This window comes from Bos javanicus, chromosome 8 (assembly GCF_032452875.1).
Source record: "Bos javanicus breed banteng chromosome 8, ARS-OSU_banteng_1.0, whole genome shotgun sequence".
NCBI classification, from domain to species: domain Eukaryota; kingdom Metazoa; phylum Chordata; class Mammalia; order Artiodactyla; family Bovidae; genus Bos; species Bos javanicus.
The window spans coordinates 59,458,476-59,474,034 of record NC_083875.1 but is presented as its reverse complement, the minus strand read 5'-3'; positions in this window follow the sequence as shown (position 1 = coordinate 59,474,034).

Genomic DNA, 15,559 nt, shown 5'->3' with positions numbered 1-15,559 from the left:
CTAAGACCGCAGCTCTCTCTGGGACACTGAATCTGATAGCTACAGCTATAAATTTTTCTTTAGGTTTCTGAATTCTTCCATCTTCAGTATCCTCCAGGGTGATAAGGACTCCCTGTATTTGGTAGTTATAAACTATTTCACTTTCCCTTGTTACTTTCCCTTAATCCTGCCCACACTTCTGTAAATATCCCATTATTGACCTTCCCTTGATGATCTCATCTGAATGTGCCATCTGGCTCCCAAAGAACCCTGAGTCATTCAAGGCTTTCCATAATCTGGCTCAGTTCTCAATCCAGCCACATCTGTCAGTGCATCTCATTAACAATCTCTACCCTCTTCTCAAAGGACTCCATGATAGCATTGTTTGCTGGGATGGCCTGCTCATCAACAAATGCTACCGTGGTCATGGAGACTCACAATCTTACCCCACAGTCAAAATTAAAACTGCACTCCTCTCTACTGCTGATACCAAATCAAAGTGCCGATCATTTCATTCAACCTTCTCTTTATTTGCATGCTTGTCTTCCTTATCAGACCACTTGCTTCCTGAAGGCACGGCCTCCATCATTCTCACATCTGGAAACACATAGTGAGCAGTGACTATGTATTCAGTTGAGAAGGAGTGAGCTTCCTTGCAGGATGAGTATTTAATCATTTGGCTGTTAATTGCATAATCTGGAGATAATCTAGATTATTTGCTTTCATTTTTTCTACTTCCCCACTCCTTTGCTATGGAAATTTGAGAAGGAGATTTGAAGTGAATCAATTGTGTTTATCATAAACAATTTTGATGAAAGTACACATTGAGGACAAGGCTGAAACTTTTCAAGGTAACCATGTTTTTGGGCTCTGTTTAGAAGATGAAGGGCTCTTTCTTCTATTGACAGTGATTTTCAAGTACCAGCTCTCCTGTGGGAACTCTATAATAGCATTTGCTTTGTGAGGGGGAAATTCAGCTTAGCTTGAATTGGTGCAAGTGAAGAGTCCAAATGGAATTCTTCTTGGCAAGGACTTCCTATTTCCATCCACTACCCGGTGTCCGGAGAAGACCTCCAGTGTAAGAGACAATGGCTGTGGGGTCTACAACAAACTGAAGGGGTCATTTATCTCTTGGACGGATGTAACTCAGTTCGGTTGGGAATGTTACTTTCCTTTTCATTTCTTTTGATTGCTTAGCAAGCCTGCGCCTCTTCTTGGTAAGATCAGTGCCCTGTTTTGTTCTAAAGTCAGCCCCTTTTTCTCACCAGTCTTCAGTAGTTTCTTTCCTTCTAGCTTAACACAGTGCATGAAGGTTAACATTTAACTGTGGTACTGCCGGGGCAGATTTCCAACATGTGAGTTAGGGAGCAGCTGTTTGCCCCCAGAGCCCCTGGACCTGAAGGCTCTGCCATTGGTTTTCTTTGTTATTGGATCAGCACTGTCACTGATGCAGATCTATTCCCCCACATGAGGAGTGACATTAATTTTATGTTGTTTACGTACTCTTGCCATAAGGTTAAGCAATTCCTACTATTAAGCTTGATGAAATTGCATTACCTTAATGAAATGCACTTTACTGATAAAGAAGAATGTCACTTTCACAAGTGGAAGCACTGTTAGCAAATTTTTACGAGAGAATTCCCAAAATCATATCTTAATTGCTTGGACAGCTGTGTAGTTTACATAACGAGCAAACAATGCCAAGGTTTTTTATTTCCTTTGTCAGCTATACTGGATGTTAGTATGCATGGTGGACCTTTTTGGGGCCTTTTATTACTTGATTGCAAATCATTCTTCATTGTTGCCCAAATTTATGGAAGGACATTGCTCCCTGAGGTGCCATTTCCTTTCAGGTCTGTAACTGAACATGACTGATGGCGCCAGAGTAACAGTTGCTTATTACTGCGTTCACTGAGCTGTGATTGCTCCAATACTTTATGTTGGCAGATGTGTTTCCCTAGGAACAGCATCTCCGAGACAGAGGTCATTGATCAAACCCCCTCTGGCTGTTCCATTATGTGCAAATTATTGCTAAAAGCAGAGAGGCTGCAAGGGAGGTGGTGTGTACTCATTGCAGATATAGCGGAGGGAAGTCCAAAAAAAAAAAAAAAAAAAGCAAGTGTAATGAAGCAGGAAAAAAATTCCACCTAAACTAGAACAATGTTTTTATAATGTGAATTAGTGGGAAAAAGGGGGAAATTAAGTGACTTTGAGAGAGACACAATGGGAGAAGAGTCAGATTTTATTGTCCTGGGGTAACTCTAGAATTGGGCTTGCTGACAGCATCCTTGGCAGCTGTCCAAGGCTAGAAAGGGGCATGCGTGTGGACACCCAGAGCACTGTTGTCCTAATAGGGTAGGGATGAAGTAGGTTAAGTGGCCAATACACAGCACTCTCATGTCTGTTTCTGGCCAAATGTTTAGGAAATGCTAGAGACACTCAGGGATCATATGCGGAGACCTCCCTTGTCCCGCAGCTTCTCAGGGAAGGCGTGGAGGTGGTAATGAATTGACTGACTTTTGGGAAGCACTTAGATCTAGACTGTCCTTTGCTCAGGCTCGAAAGAGTGAGACCACTTAGTTTTATGCTCAGCTGTAGCAGCGGTTCTTCTCAGCAGATTTCTGGGAAGGATAAATGCACCCCTCCCCGCTCCAAGTGGGGATCTGTCTTTTGCTGAATTCAGTGAGACCATGGGATGGCTCAGGTAGAGCACGTGGACTGGACACACAGCAATACTCCCATGGTGCTGGGCCTTCTGGGCCACAGACTCTACCCCACTTCTCACACTGACTTGCTTTTTGATTGGTGTTGGCAAGACTCACCTTTCTAGGATTGCGATTCAGTTCTCTTTATCTGTAAGATCTTTCCTTATGATGAACTGGATTTTTCCTAGGGCTTAAGACATTCCTTGACACATATTAGAGACTTTAGGAACAGGTGTGCTAATTCATATAGCCTTTTAGGGTGCTGCTAGGGCCCTCCTAAATATTATATTTGAGTGAGTGAAGTCGCTCAGTCATGTCTGACTCCTTGTGACCCCATGGACTGTAGCTTACCAGGCTTCTCTGTCCATGGGATTTTCCAGGCAAGAGTACTGGAGTGGGTTGCCATTCCCTTCTCCAGGGGATCTTGCCCACCCAGGGACTGAACCCAGGTCTCCTGCATTGCAGGCAGACACTTTACCATCTGAGCCACCAGGGAAGCCCAAATATTATATTTACCCCCAAGCTAGCTTGATGCCACCTCACCATAACCCCTGGGAAAAGATGAAGGTAGGTGTAGAAGCTCCTTTACTCATAAGCACAATGGTGCCAGTAGGCTAAGTAAGGCTTTAGGTTTGTAGTATTGGAGTGACCGCTGGTGTTCTCTGTAAGTGGCTGGCAGATCTGACATCCTCAGTGGTAGTTGTAGTCAGAGTGATGAAGGTACATGACTCTCATACATGTATAAAATAAATATATCTCAAAGACCTTGTTTAACTCATTAATTAAATTAGGGAAAAAGATGTTACAATAAGTTTAAAGGAGAATCCAATGAACAGATTAATTTGTGGATTAGGAATATTGGAAATGAATTTGCAATTTCAAAACTGGTTTGGGTGGACTTTAATTTGCTTGTCTAATTTGCTTGTCTATTGGCAAGAATTCATTGCATTGCTATAAGTTTGTAAGTATTAGGCTTAATCTCTACAGAGTTATGAAGAATGTAGTTTAGACTAAGTCATAGCCATAATAATAAATATCATTTATCTAGTGGTGGTGTTCTGTTAAACGTTTTTAAACTCAATGTTCTAGCTCTAGGAACAAAGAGTGTTGGCTTTTTAAAAATTTTTTTAAATTTATTCTATTTATTTGGTTGCTCCAGGTCTTAGCTGTAGCACACAGGATCTTTAGTTGTGGCATGGAGATCTGGTTCCCCAACCAGGGATCAAACCTGGAGCCCCTGCATTGGGAGTGCAGAGTCTCCCATTGCACCACCATGGAAGTCCTTAGTGTTGGCTCCTTGAGAAATATGTTTCTTTGTCATTCTCCTTTTCCAGATCCACCCACAGAATGACAGGAGGTTAAAATTAAAAGTTTACTAGAGTATGTGAGGAACCAGAGATCAAATTGCCAACATCCGCTGGATCATGGAAAAAGCAAGAGAGTTCCAGAAAACATCTATTTCTGCTTTATTGACTATGCCAAAACCTTTGACTGTGTGGATCACAATAAACTGTGGAAAATTCTGAAAGAGATGGGAATACCAGACCACCTGACCTTGAGAAACGTATATGCAGGTCAGGAAGCAACAGTTAGAACTGGACATGGAACAACAGACTGGTTCCAAATAGGAAAAGGAGTACATCAAGGCTGTATATTGTCACCCTGCTTATTTAACTTAGATGCAGAGTACATCATGAGAAACACTGGGCTGGAAGAAGCACAAGCTGGAATTAAGATTGCCGGGAGAAATATCAATAACCTCAGATATGCAGATGACCCCACCCTTATGGCAGAAAGTGAAGAGGAACTAAAAAGCCTCTTGATGAAAGTGAAAGAGGAGGGTGAAAAAGTTGGCTTAAAGCTCAACATTCAGAAAACGAAGATCATAGTATCTGGTCCCATCACTTCATGGCAAATAGTTGGGGGAAACAGTGGAAACAGTGTCAGACTTTATTTTTTTGGGCTGCAAAATCACCGCAGATGGTGATTGCAGCCATGTAATTAAAAGACGCTTACTCCTTGGAAGGAAAGTTATGACCAACCTAGAATAGCATATTCAAAAGAAGAGACATTACTTTGCCAACAAAGGTCCATCTAGTCAAGGCTATGGTTTTTTCAGTAGTCATGTATGGATGTGAGAATTGGACTGTGAAGAAAGCTGAGCGCCGAAGTATTGATGCTTTTGAACTGTGGTGCTGGAGAAGACTCTTGAGAGTCCCTTGGACTGGAAGGAAATCCCACCAGTCTATTCTAAAGGAGATCAGTCCTGGATGTTCTTTGGAAGGAATGATGCTAAAGCTGAACTCCAGTACTTTGGCCACCTCATGTGAAGAGTTGATTCATTGGAAAAGACTCTGATGCTGGGAGGGGTTGGGGGCAGGAGGAGAAAGGGACGCCAGAGGATGAGATGGCTGGATGGCATCACCAACTCAATGGATGTGAGTTTGGGTGAACTCTGGGAGCTGGTGATGGACAGGGAGGCCTGGCGTGCTGCGATTCATGGGGTTGCAACGAGTCGGACACGACTGAGCGACTAAACTGAGAGTATGTGGACATTTAAGTAGGTAATTTTAAAGGATAAATCTTACAGAGGGCGTACAAAGTAAGGGGAAAGAGAAATGTTTCAGTTTTAACCCTTATCAGTATTTTTCTTCAGTTTCCTCAAATGATTAGAGCATGAGGATAAGTAGAATACATGACTGGAATACAGGCTGGGGCCATATTGTAGAAGTCCTCGAATGCCAGAATGGAGAGTTTGTCATTAACTAAGACCACAATGGGGTGCCATTGACTCTTTTGAGTAGGGGAAGCTGTATTCTTAAATCTATGCCTTCAAAAGATTAGTTCAATAGAAGTATCTGGGTTGTCTCAGAGAAGGAAGAGATGAGAGGGGAGGCAATTTATCTATTTCAGGAGTCTCAATGTGTGATACCAAGAGTTTAAACTAAAATATAAGGTGAGTCATCACAAATGTGACTTCAGATAGCGACAGAAAGTTTGGAAGATGCTGGCTATTAGACAAAGCCTGGATATGGAAACAAAAGATGATATATGGCTTGACAACTACTTTGAAGTTTAACTCTGTGTGATATAAAGGATGATAAAGAATATTAACAAAAAATTGAAAATTCTGGGAAAAGTGGTAGATGGGGGAAAGAAGATGCATTCAAATTAGCAACTTCTCACTTTGAGATCTAAATGCAATGTTCAAATGAAGATGTCTTGGAGATGAGTGAAAATGTTAGCAGAGAGATAGTCCCTGGAGAAAAGGGTTTATATAGAGAAAGCTCCTGGCTGAGGATAGTCATGTAACTGCCTACACCTGAGGAAGCAGGAGGATAAAGCAGAGCTAAAAAATGGGACAGAGATTGATCAGAGAGGTAGGAGGAGGGCCAGTTTCAGCAGATACAAGAGAGAAATTTCAGTGAGGCTAGGGTTAGCAGTGTCAAAGATTTCAGAGAAAAGATGGAGGGTAGGCACTGAGATGTGGTCTCTGAGAAGAGAAGGCTGGTCCTAAATGGTAAGAGGTAAGTGGGAAGCCAGAAGGGGGGATGGAATTAGAGTACTTGTTCAATAAATTGTGATTAAAAAGATAAGAGACATGAAATGATCATCTTATACTAGTCAGAGCAGAGGGAAGTGTTTTAAGATGTGGGAAAATTTAGCATGATGCTTAACTTAGTTGAAGGAACTTGGAGGGAGAGAGATTGAAAATGCAAAACAGAGGTAGAAAAATTCTGGAGCAAAGCAGGAAGAGATGGAATCAAGCAAAATAGAGAAATATTTTGAGGTCAATAATCCATTGATTGATCTTGGTAAGGCTGAAATTGGGGGATCCTGGATGGCATTGGAGGTGGGAGTTTAGACACCATGCTCAAGAAATATGAGAAAGATCCAACAGGGCACAAAAGGACAACTTGTTTCAGGTTAATAAAGTTGTCTTTCAAGAAGTATCTTTCATGGATGCTTGGCAGGGGGTAATGGGGCCATATTGAGGAAAGCAAAAAGTTGGAGTATCTTTGAAAGTAAGGTGGTAGAGTATTAGTGATCATGACTGCCATTGGGTCCAGGACAGTTAGAGAGTCAATGAGTCCAGAAAAAGGTCCTTGGACATCTAAGAGGCATGACAGAGTTCAAGGATCTAGAGATCATAATGATCATAAAAAACAGTCACTGAAAGTGTGGAATTTAGAAAAAATGGAAAGAGATGAGTTATGGTCAGAGGAAAGGAATGTGTAAGTGGAGACCTTGGAGGAGAGCAATGTCTAGGGGTAATGGTGAACGAGATCTGGCCACATAGCAGGTGATTTGTATATGGGCCGTGGACCTGTGCATGGGGCTGAGAGGAGGGAGGGCCTTTGAGGCTTTTGCATCCTCAAATGCAAATCTTGCATTCAAGATCCACCGTCATATGCAAGGGCAATGGCAAAGGTCTGAGGCTGGTACTCTGACTTGGGTGCTTGAAAAGGAAGAGGATGGCTAATTGGATGGGATATCCATGAAGGACAAGAGGTTGTTGTGTGAAGGTACAGGGCTTGGAAGGTACAGGCCTTCAATATGTTGGGTTTATGAGAAGAATGTGGAGGCTTAGTTGAAGAGAGTTTTGGAGGCCAAGGACAATTTTTCTTTAAAAGGATCTCCCTGAGATTAAAGAAAAATACAAGTGGACCAATGTAAATTTAAAAAGTTAAAGTACAAATAATGCATTCCTATTTTAAAGATGTATTTGCTCTAGAAATATTAAGAACAATAGGTTTGTTTTGTAGAGGGTGCGTGTGTATGCCTGTGGGCACGCCTCTCTGTGTGCACATGTTAAAGCAAAGATACAGATGCAGAAGGTGGGCAGGTTATAGTAGTAAGTTCTGTTATGAGACGACCAGATATTTTCCCCTCATTTTCTTGCTAGTCTTGGGCCATTTCACTGCTAATCTACACATCCATCAAACAAACAGGAAGGGGAAATGGAGAGTTGAATTACAAATCTGTCAATTTTGTTATTCTTGGCTGTTCAGGTTCAGGTTTTGGTGGGGGCAGAGTTTGAAACAAATGACAAAAATTACATTTCCTGATTGTGGGAACGTGGTTATGGATAATGAGTCCACTACTTGAAATGCCATGCAGAGGTCAGATTTATGGTTTATCTGGGTGTTGTATCAACTTCAAATATATATATTTTTGATGCAATCCAGTCACCAAACTTGCTTTTCCTTAAGATTTTTAGGCTTTTTATGCTGTCAGGTGGAAAGCAATAACAAAAACCATAGAGTACCTGGGGAAATACAATAGAGTGGGTAAGAAATTCACAGGTCACAGACTCAGATGTGCAAAAACCAGAAATGTAGCTTTCATTTCATACCCCTTTTTCACTTAAAGCAGAAAACATAGTTATCCTGATTCCAGATAAACTCAGCCAACTTTATTTTTCAGGCATTTCAACATAAACATGGTAAAAAACTAGGGTTCTTACCCTATTGGTCATTTCCCCTAGTGTAGCAACTAAGCTTCCAAGGGCTTTTGGGCTTCATGGTACTGGGCAGGGCAACGTGCCCATGGTTGTCCTCTGCACCCGCAAAGATGCGCCTCATCTTGGTCATTTGCTCATTGTCCTCTGTCACTGACTGGTATCCTCTGTGATCACTCATCTGCCAAGGACTCTGGCTAACATGTCAGGCCATCTGTTTCCTTTTTGAACCACTCATGAAGGCTGGCTGGTCTACAACCCGTTTCTCAGCCATATATGAGCCCCACATGTGGGGTTCTAAAGACTCTCTTGTTCTCTTTTATTTTTTAAAATACAGTGAACAATTTAATGTATCAATCTATAAGCAGAGAAAGGGAATTTAGGGCCTTCAATGTATTTTCCTATACAAGACCAACAATTGAAACATGATTCCAATTCTTTATAGTAATGCCTCCTAAGTCTTGCTGTTGGTGATGACTGTATAAGATATGCTGCAAAAACAATCACGTGTTAGAAAGAGTGATGCTTAGTAGTGTTTGCATTAGTTCTAGTTTGAGAAATGATGTGCTTTTTTTAAAAATATAATGAGTCTTCAAATTAAAGAAATAAGTAACCACTTTCTACCTTTGTGTAAAGAATTCTATATTTCATACTACACACATCAATCAGTGCAAAATTTAAAAAACAGTTACTTATTTTTTTCTGGTGGAAAAAGTAATCAAATTCTTTGCAAAAATGTACATTTAATCTCAACATTCAGAGATGAACACTGGTTTTTGCATACTTTTTCTTTCTAGGCATGCAATTATACAGGCACATATACATATTTTCAAAAAAGCATTACATTTTACAACTGCTGCAGAATTTGAAAGGTGAAGTTATCTAGTTTTTAGGCTGCAATATCCAATGTCATGACACTAACACATCTGATAAGTCTGAGAACTTGTGAGGTTGGTGGTCTACGAAAAGTTTTCCGTGAATTAGTCTGCATGGAGAAAGTAGAAGGGAAAATGAGGTTCTAGAGATTTTCTGATGTTCTGTTCACACTAGCTGGATTGTCTGAGTCTTTATGGGTTGCCCTCATCTGCCTGCCTGTACGCCTTACTTAGCCTTTGACACTCTGCGGCTCTCACAACATGATGGTACGAGGTTTCTGTATAAGGCCTGTAGCTCCCCTTCAACTCTGCCCTGAGACAGGAGGCACAGGCACCCTCTGACCTGGTGACCCCCTGAACACATGTAAAGTCTTCACTAACTTTAACCCACTGACTTCACTCAGGATCTTGATTTTTAAGGTGGGACAAGGTATGTTTTCTCAAGGACTCCAATATGCCCTCTTTCTTTCATTCCTCCTCCCCCGTTTTATCAATTCCATTTCCTTTTGTCAGAGATCTTACTTTTACACCATCAAGTCTTCTTCCCAAATCTATTATTCTATGTTCTACAGTCATATTAAAATCAAGGATTTAGGGACTCACATAATCTTTTCATATAATGCTTAGTTTCAGCAAACCACATGTCCATTGACTTTCAATGTTTATTTATTTTTTTATGAATTTTAAAATCATTTCAGAAACAAAATGGAATTTGTTATTTATAGGTTCTTTTGCTAGGAAATTGGCACGTAAAAGGTGAGCCATGGATAGACAAGAAAAAACTTTCCTTCCCTCTTGGTTATAGGCTCAAAGTCTAGATATGATAGTTATTCCAGTTTTAAGGTACCCTCTGACAAGGGGGACTGTACAATTTGTCTTTCAAACCAGGCCAACTCTGAGAGTTAAAGAGAAGCTATTAATAATTATGCCAACAAAATATGCATATACCAAGAATTATCCTAAGAAAAATGGGGTGTGAGATTAATCTACCTTTGATCCATGGATGCAGGCTAGTATTTAATCAGAGATGCAGAGGTCTACAACTTCTCAGGTGAGGCAGTGGGAAAGAATCCGCGTGTCAATGACATGGCATCATAAGTGAAAGATAACAAAATAAATTGAGATAACTTAATCTCACAAACTAGATTATCTTTCTGTTTGTTCTTTTTTCTTCAGAAACTTTATTGAAGCTGAGTTTAAGAATTTAAGTCTGACATCAGCTTTTGAGGTGTGTGTGTGTGATATGGCATAGATTTCAACTGTGAATAGTTCCTCCTAGGGCTGGCATGGAGAGGTGACAAGGGACATTAGCAAGAAGGAGGAAAATATTGAGAGTTGAAAATGATGTTCTCCCTCCATTACCAACCAGAAAGAACTTGGGTTTGATTGGATTAAGGAAGCATGTCTTGACATTTAGTTTCTGAGCAATGATTATTTCTTCCTGCTTCCTTTTGATCTTAGAAAGCAATTCTGTAGTGAGATAACTGGAGTCTAGGTGGGGCTGAGAAGGCTAGGGTCATTTTATGTTGCTTAAAATTTATATCAAACACAATGTTTGTCTTGCTTGGTGTTTAGTTTTAAAATTAATTTTGCAAATATAAATGCTGGTATGTTTCATATATATATATATATATATTTTTTTTTTTTCCTGATTTCTATTGAGAAACCAGGAAACATAGCAACTCTGGGCCAGCAAATTCAAGAAACAAACATTGGCTGGAGCCATATCTGAAGGCTTCTAAAATGTGGCTTTCTCTCTGCAGTTCACCATGGGCCAACTCCTTACTGCTTTATCCAGACCATTTTATTGATTTATGTTGGCTATTGTCTACTGCAGAATTTCGATTTTGTGATTCCTATATTTTATCATGCTATATGTTAGAAGTTTCCAAAATAGGAACTAAATATAGCAGATGTATCAGGGCTAATGCATTTCTAAGAAATTCTAGCTGTCATTATTTAGATCAGGTTATTAAATAACCATTTTTACTATTTTGAGATATTGTAACATATAGTGAAATTCACAGATACTAATTGCAGTATGCAATAAATTTTGACAAATGAGTATTTCCTGCATTATTGATACACAAAGATGTTGAACATTCCCATTATTCTAGAAAATTCCCTTTTATCCATTGAAGTCAAAGCTTGCTCTGTCTACCCATAGGTCACAGTGGAAGGCTCTGTTGCCATAGATTAACTTTGCCTATTTTAGGACTTTATATAAATTGAATCTTATAGTATGAACTTTTGTGTTCAACTTCTTTCTTTTAGTAAAATGCTTTTCAGATTCAAGCATGTTTTTTGAAGAAGCAATTGCTTGTTCTTTTACATTGCTGAGTAGTTTTCCATTGTATAAATATATTGTCATTTGCATCTGGGTTGATTTCTACTTTTTAGGTGTTTTGAATGAGGCAGGTGGAATATTTTTGTGTCTTTTTGTGAATATAAATTTTAATTTCACTAAGGTAGTCACCCGAGAGTGAAATGTTTCAGTGATAGGGTAAATGAAAGTACAACTTTATCAGAAACTTCTTACATTTCCAGATCAGTTGTACGATTTTGCACTCCTGACAGCAGTGGATGAAAATTTCAGTTGTTTCACATCCTCGACGGTAGTTAATATTGGTAATCTTTTTAATTTTACCTATTCTAGTCGGTATGGTAGGATCATGTTGTTTTAATTTACATTTCCCTGATAACTAATGATACTGAGCATTTTTCATGTACTTATTTGCTATTCATATATCTTCCTTTGAGTAGTGTGTCTTTTGTCCATTTTTATTGTATTTAACACCCTTAATTTTTAAATATATTTTATATATAATTTTTTATTTATATATTTGTATACTTTTTTATATATTCTGTATACAAATCTGTTGCTACATATAGTCATATATGTATATCTACATATATATATGTATACACATTGTCTCATAGTATTAAATATTTAATTTTATAAGATTCTATCTTAGACATTGTAAAAGAACCGCGTGTAGAAGGAATTTGTAAATAATGTCAGTCTTAAAGTACATGAAGTGACAACAACGTGGCCACAAATTGTCTAGACTCGAGGAAATGGGCCCAACCACCTTTTGCTCTGATGAGCATAAAACTTGGAATCTGTCCCTAAAAAACAAGATGAATCATAGTACAGGCTTATATTTTCTGTGTCTCTGTTTGTATGCATTTTCTTTTTCAGAGAGGGAACTTCTAAGGTTTTGCCACTAAATAAAAGGAACAAGTTCAATTACACAGCTGTGTGATAGTACCTGCTCCTGGGGGCAGGCTGCTCTCCTCTGAGAGCCTTCGATCACCTTCCTGCCACATACAACTACAATTCACCTGAAGTGGTGTCAGCAGGACTCTTCACCCTGTGCCGGATAATAGCTTTTCCTTTTAGTGTTAAAAGATCATATCGTTCTGTGGTTCTTAGGAGGGAGAAGCTGGCCTGAGGAGGCATGCCCCAGGTTCCGCTTTGATGAGTGAGAAAAAAGCATGAACTAGGTTGGTTTGAAACGATAATTGGAGAGTAGGCCTCAGAGTCTAGTAGCCCATGTCTTTTATGGGAATTCAGATTGCTGCTCAATCCATTACGGTGTCATGTTCTTGCTCAAAACCTTCAGTGGTTCCTAATGTCCTAGAACATGGAGTTCAAAGTCCTTTAACATTAAGTACAAGCTGACTTCATTAGCCTCATAAACTACAGATACCACCTCTAGACTAAATGCTGCAGTCATCAGTGCTGCCTACCAAGTATTTCTCTCTCTCCTGTTTTTGAACACAGGGTAGTTAAATGTGATCATGTGACTTGCCTCGTTGAATAAAATGTGAGTGGGAGTGGCATCTATCACTTCACCAGGTCCCTTTTCCAACTGTGTGTTAATTGTGGATTCTGATTGTGGCAGTGCAGTGCGGGACATGGTATTTTCCTGTTCTCCTATGGGGGTGTTTAAGTGTGTGTTCACAAAGGTGAGTAGAGAGATCAGGGGTTTGGGGTTAAGTCAGGCAGATTACAGAGTAAAGTCTGCACTCCATTACTCCTGTCTCCTGCCTCGCCTCTTTGGTTATTGAATTGCACATCTGTAAAATGGGATAATTATATTTCGTTTGCGTTTGGGCTGCTATAACAAAAATACCATGGGGCTTCCCAGGTGGCGCTAGTGGTAAAGATCTTGCCTGCCAATGCAGAAGACGTAAGAGACATAGTTTCAGTCTGAGTCAGGAAGATCCCCTGGAGGAGGAAATGGCAACTCGGTCCAGTATTCTTCCCTGGAGAATCCCATGGACAGAGGAGCCTAGTGAGCCACAGTCCATTGGGTTGCAAAGAGTTGGACGTGACTGAAGCGACTTAGCATGCACGGAAAAATACCACATACTGGGTAGTTTGAACAACAAACACTTATTATAGTTCTGGAGACTGGAAAGTTCAAAATCATGGTTCTGGCAGATTTAGTGTCTATTAAGTGGTGGCTTCCTGGTTTATAGACAGCCATCTTCTTGCTGTGTCCTTATGTGGAAGAAAAGAACAAGGGAACTCTCTGAGGTCTCTTTCATAAAGGCATAAAAGCACTCCATTCAGAAGTACTCCACCCTCCTGACCCAATACCATCACATTGGGGGTCAAGCTACCAAGATGAATTTTGAGGGGGATACTTTCAGTTCATACACCTTGAAAACATTAGAAACAATGTTGAGGAATGCTGAGAGAGTAGTTTATGCTACACACCTGCTTTGCCAAGCAAATCAAACAGATTAAGTTGAGTTTGTAAAATGAACAGTAGGTGAGGCAAGCTGAGAAAGTTTGCATTTTTATTTTAGGTTAGGTTGTTTAGTCATGATAAGAATACTTATCAAGTATATTTTCATTTTAAAGTTTAAAACAAACCTATTTTTTGTAAGGAGAATCCAATATAGCATTTTATTTATCAAAAACAAAAGTAGACAATCTAGTTAGCATCTAGGACCTGGGTATTAGTTATTCTGTCCCGTTTATATTTAGTTACCGATTTATTGAACCCAAATATGATTGTTAGGAAATAAAAGATTAGAAGGCCACAGTAAGTAATGCCCAAGTTTTAGATACTTGCTAAATTGTCCCCTGGTGACTGGATTTAAACCACCTCCCCAGATCTCTAGGTTATGGTGGAAAAGGCACGTTTTGACTTAGAGCACTTACAACTGTCTTATCTTCACAGTTTTATTAATAAAGATGATTCTTTTTGCAGATATTTGAAACTTCAGTTTTTTTGGAAGTGAAGCAAACTTGTTCTATTTTCCTAATGTCAGTAAGCAAAATAAGATATGAAGAATTACTGTGAATTTTTAGACCTTTGCAATGTAAAATATAATTATTTTATTATCAACATTAATTATCATGCAGCTCAATGACTTGGCTCTCTTTTAGTAGTTTACAGATTTCAGATTGTCAGGGAAATTACATATAATTTGTTTTCCAAATTAAATTATTAGACAGCAGCATGGCTTGTGCACTCAAAATTTAACTTGGAAAAGCATTTAATAATTAAAATGCCAAGTGTTGAGAAAAGGGAAAACATCTCCCCACGCTTTTAAATTATGTTTGTTGGAAAAGCCAAATTTAAAAAGTTTGAGCCTAGTAAGGATATAATGAAGATATACTGGGACATCTCCTTCCTGGAGGTGTCATGGCTGAGGACTCTTTCAGAAGTTTGACTCAGTGTAAATCATGTATTTTTAATATGAAATTTTATCTTTATAATATAGAATATATCCTGAAATCTGATATCATCATATATTTGCCCAAATATTTATAAAAACTGCTGACCTTTCTTAAAAAGGAGGGTTAATTGTGATCCTTTCACCCAATTCAGTTGGAGAATTGGAGGCCCACACGGAAAATTGTCTTGCTTTACCTTGGACAGTGGCCAAGGAAATATTAAACACCATATCTTTTATATATGTTCCTGGCCTGCGGCTCTTTCAGCTGTACCAAACCCAGTGGTACCCTAGGCTGACACATTTCTGTAGTGCCAGAGTTACAGAAATGAATAAAACAAGGTTGTATTCAGGCATCAGTTGAATAGCTGGTTTACATAATCTGCTTGGTCTGTCCTAACTGTAGATTGCATAATTTCTAGTGGAAGATTTCTAGGATGAACACTACAGAGATAAGGCACTCTCCATCTTTTCCAGGAAACCAAACAAAATCAATCAACAAAGAGACATAAAAACAAAAGCACAAATGCCATTTTCTGAGGAACTGGAAAAGAGAATGTGAAATAATTTGTTAAAGGTGCCAAAATAAGTTTAATTTCACACAAGAGACACTGGGCATGAGCAAGAGAAGGAGGGGAAAGAGATGTTAGAGATAGAGATAGATAGAGATGAGAAAGAGAACACACCCTGGAGAAGCAATTAGGTTCAGAGGAGGGGAAGAGGTTCTGTTACAAACAAAATCCCACAGGCCTGTTACTTGCAAAAAGCTGTGTTACCTGTGTCCGCTGAAGAGAAGAGAGCCCTCTGTGATATGAAATCCTAGAATGGTACAGTGGTCCTCC